Source organism: Epinephelus moara, chromosome 20, assembly GCF_006386435.1.
Source record: "Epinephelus moara isolate mb chromosome 20, YSFRI_EMoa_1.0, whole genome shotgun sequence".
NCBI classification, from domain to species: Eukaryota; Metazoa; Chordata; class Actinopteri; order Perciformes; family Serranidae; genus Epinephelus; species Epinephelus moara.
Genome location: NC_065525.1, coordinates 39,152,219 through 39,157,134, shown reverse-complemented (window position 1 = coordinate 39,157,134; position 4,916 = coordinate 39,152,219).

Sequence of the window (4,916 nt, the reverse complement as noted above, 5' to 3'; positions counted from 1 at the left end):
GCCCTGTGGTCCATTGCCCAATAGGAAATGTAGAATACTCAAAAGTACTTTAAAAGTGCTTGAGTTACTTTTCTCAGGGAGTAACGTTGGAAGTACTTTTAAAGTAATTGAGTTACTTTACTCAGGGAGTAACGCAGTAAAGTAACTGGTTACTTTTTAAAAAGTAACGCAGTAACGTACTTTGATTACTTTTAAAGTAACCCTTACCCAACACTGGTGGTTGATAAATAGTAAACTGGGATTCTTACCACTGGCGTCCTCCCACCTCGTGCTGCTGGACTGTGTAACCAAATTGGTTTTCTTTAGAACCGTAGAAGATCTTGAAGTTCTTTGTGTCAAAGTTGAAACAGAGCTGAAGATCTGAAACACAGAAGCAGACACTCAGCTGACACAACATAGTTCATCAATATCCACTAAACCGGGAGCTTCCCAGTATAACCAGCCCACATAGATAACTGGCCTGTGGATTTCCAGCAGAGTCATTTCTACTCCTACACGAGCAGATTAAAATCACTCCTTCTTGGAAAAACTGTCTCACTGCCATCACTCCATCAATATCACTCTGTCCACCGACTCTTTAAACCCACCGCTAAATGCACAAGGTTTATGTCCCTTTTTCGGAGCTCTGTAGGAAAGTCTCTAATTGAGGAGGACTTTGAGGGAAAATGGCTTCCACAAAACGTAAATTACACTTCATCACTGAAGGATCTTCTGGAATCAGAGTTTCCTCTAAGAGCCCCTCTGGCCTGGAATCAGATTCTGTTCCTGCTCCACGTTCCCACAGAAAGAAAAGGACCAAAATACTAAATCACACACAGGTGTTCTTTACCCACAGGTATGTGGAGGGAACAAATACTGAGAGCACCTTCCAACAGGGCGGAACCAACACTATAAATAATAATCATTATAATAACAACAAAGTCTCAAAGTGCTTCACCTCGTTGAACCAGGATTAAAATACTTGAGGTTCATAAAATGAGACACAAATGTTAAGAAATATTCAGTTGTTGAGGAAAGTTTTACTGGCATGATTGTTTGTTTGTTTGTTTTCTTTCTATTTCTTAGAGACAATAAAAAGCAGTGGTGGAATGTATTTATCTGACAGCTTTAGTTACTTTACAGATGCAGATTATTAATACAAAATATAATCAATAATCAATGATGATGTGTTATTATAGATTAAACCAAACCAGCAGTATATGAAGTCATTAAAATAAGCTCCAAGTGATGAACACATTAATGCACCAGTAATCATAATCCAACAGAATAATATACCCTCACCAGCCACTTTATTAGGTACACCTGTTCAACTGCTCATTATCACAAACAGCTAATCAGCCAATCACGTGGCAGCAACTCAGTGCATTTAGTCATGTAGACATGGTCAAGACGAGCTGCTGAAGTTCAAACTGAGCATCAGAATGGAGACAAAAGGTGATTTAAGTGACTTTGAACGTGGCATGGTTGTTGGTGCCATTAAGTGACTTTGAACGTGGCATGGTTGTTGGTGCCAGACGGGCTGATCTGAGTATTTACTGGGATTTTCACCCACAACCATCTCTAGGGTTTACAGAGGATGGTCCCAAAAAGAGAAAATATCCAGTGAGCCAAAATGCCTTGTTGATGACAGAGGTCAGAGGAGAATGGCCAGACTGGTTCAAGATGATAGAAAGGCAACAGTAACTCAAATAACCACTGGTTCCAACCAAGGTCTGCAGAAGACCATCTCTGAACCAACAACATGTCCAACCTTGAAGCAGATGAGCTACAGCAGCAGAAGACCACATCAGGTGCCACTCCTGTCAGCTAACAACAGGAAACTGAGGCTACAGTTCACACAGGCTCACCAAAACTGGACAATAGAAGATTGGAAAAACGTTGCCTGGTCTGATGAGTCTGGATTTCTGCTGCCACATTCAGATGGTAGGGTCAGAATTTGGTGTAAACAACATGAAAGCATGGATCCATCCTGCCTTGTATCAACGGTTCAGGCTGCTGGTGGTGGTGTAATGGTGTGGGGGATATTTTCTTGGCACACTTTGGGCCCCTTAGTACCAACTGAGCATGGTTTAAACACCACAGCCTACCTGAGTATTGTTGCTGACCGTGTCCATCCCTTTATGACCACAGTGTACCCATCTTCTGATGGCTACTTCCAGCAGGATAACGCACCATGTCACAAAGCTCAAATCATCTCAAACTGGTTTCTTGAACATGACAATGAGTTCACTGTACTCCAATGGCCTCCACAGTCACCAGATCTCAGTCCAACAGAGCACCTTTGGGATGTGATGGAACGGGAGATTCTCATCATGGATGTGCAGCTGACAAATCTGCAGCAACTGTGTGATGTCATCATGTCAATATGGACCAAAATCTCTGAGGAATGTTTCCAGCACCTTGTTGAATCTATGACACCAAGAATTAAGGCAGTTCTGACCTTGTCACTTTAGAAACGTATCCATGGTTTGCAGAATCATACAACACCAAAATTTTCCTCTGGCGACTGGGTTGCTTGTAGGCCTACATTTAACCAAGTTAAATTTTATTATAGTATTTCCACACTGTATTGTTAGGCCTACTACTTTTAAGTAACCGTACTCTGAGCTGAGCACAGAAACAAAGTATGAAAGATCTAGACTTCTGTTATTTGGGTCACACGACAGTTTAATATCAATTTCTGCACCTTCATGTTTGGATCCATCTGTACTGTAACTTCAGCCTGTTTTCTCAGTTTGATTTAATTTCATACTATGAAATTTGCTACTGAAATCTGTCCCGCAGTAGACAGAACCTGACGGAGCCTCCTCACTGTTATCAGAAACCCTTCGCCTCCCTCCTCTTCCTCCTGCACCAACTGAATCTGGACCTTCCTCTGGTTTCAATTAAAATCTCTATTATCGGGAAGGCCAGCTGACAGAAGGAGCGAGGGAGGACTGGAAGGCCTCGTAACGCTGCCAAGTCTGACAAAAAGACAGATAATAAAGGATGATGAAAATGACGTCACCGCTCTTTTTACTTTCCACGACAGGAAAGTGAGAGCAGGCTGGAAAAAGGAGGGAAGAGATGATTTCATACAGAAGTTCAATCTGTATCATCCAAATAAAGGATAAAAACTGTATGATAAATTATGTGTAAAGACAATCCAAGGCATTCTTCCTCAGTCAGATCATCACGGTGACTTTATTTGTGTGGAATACCAGGAGAGAAATAATAAAAACAGATTCTGATAGAAGTCTTAATTTTTCCTTCCTCATGGTTTTGTGCTCAGAGCTCCGGTGACCTTCCAACTATTCCAGCTTTTTTCTTCTCAGCTCTCCAGAAACTGTGTCACCACTCTGGAATATAGGAGCAGCTTGTAGAGCAGAGACAGACGTTTATATATCATAGAAATCTATATGCTGTTTTTCACATTTTATTTCTGGTCTAAATCTCATACAGGGATTATATTCATCTATCTGACTTTAGGAGCAGCAAGAAAGCCATAAAGATTTCTACTGTAAATTCAAAGTGTCAATCTCTATAATTATAACTCCAACTGCTTCTGCTCCAGTGTCCTTGCGCCAGGCACTAATTTGGTGACCCTTGGACCCCGCCATGACCCTGTGACCTCTGTGCTAAAGTATTTCCTCTGCGCGCTCCGCTTCGTCTCCTCCAGCTGTGTAAATGAGCTCAACGCTCGGAAAACTTGGCGAGCTGTGGAAACGTTTGCCAGCGGTGATGAATTTGGCTGCTGAGGACAAAAACAAAAGACACTGGGAAAGAAGGGAATGATGGGTAAATTGTCTCTCCCTTTAAGGTGCATTTGTTTCCTCGCAGCTGAGAGAAATCTGCTCCTGTCTGAGGCGAGCCAAAGACCTGCTCGATTTATCGGAGCTGCTGGCGAAAGACGGAGAGAGACTTGGCAGAGCAGAGGCACGAGATCCAGATCCAAGTCTGACGGTCTCCTATCGCTGCTGCTGGATGGTCTGACTGATTTAGATGATCCTCTCTGGCACCCGTGACACATTTTTTTAATTCTTTACACAATGAAGGATCTTTGTGACTTGTTTGTGTGTGTTCATACTTAGGTGATTTTTCCAGATGTGTCTTAGCTGCTGTAATAATTGACAACAGATTAATATCCAGCTGCAGCTACTGCTGCAGCGATGGAGAGGATACTTTTGTTTGAAGAGAAACAAAGTCTGCTGTTTCTGCAAAATCTCCAGTTTTTAAATCAGATGCAGCAGCGGGAAATAAGTCTAATCAGGTCAAAGATGGGAGTGATTTAGTGAACGGAGCTCGTTGTCAGGCAGCTCGCAGCCGTCTGTGTCACTTCCTCCAGCAGGCAGGCAGACGGCTCCATTGGCTCAGCATCACTGCAGCCTGATGATCATGTTGACCGGCAGGATGAGCCTCCACCTCTCTGACGAGCAGCACAAGTCAGAGGTCACAACCCCGACAGCCTGTGGGATATTTTCTGACCTGTCAGATTTGTGTGTCTGGTATCTGGTAAACAACATCACGTGCCAAAAAAAAAACCTAGCATTTTAAACAATTTTGCTGATCAACCAGGTTACAAGATGCATGTGAAACAATTTGATGAGCTCAAGCAGCATTGTATAATCACTGTTTTAGCCACATTCATGAGCTAATTCCCAGATTGTGGCCACTGATAGCACCATGAATTGTGCACCACTATCTGCTCTCTGCCCCGTCTCAAGGCTCGATTCATAAAAGATATTTCTCTCATGGTATTACAGCACAGACACGCCCATAAAGTTTTGCAGCTGAGTGCAATTTGCCCTTTTTTGCAGCTGATTGCAATTATCCATGCAGCAAAGTATAAATGTTGCCTTTTATGCCAAGAACAGAAGGCAGAACAATGGCAGAGAGAAAAGGAAAAGTGACACTGTCAGACAGCAAGCTGCAGGTCC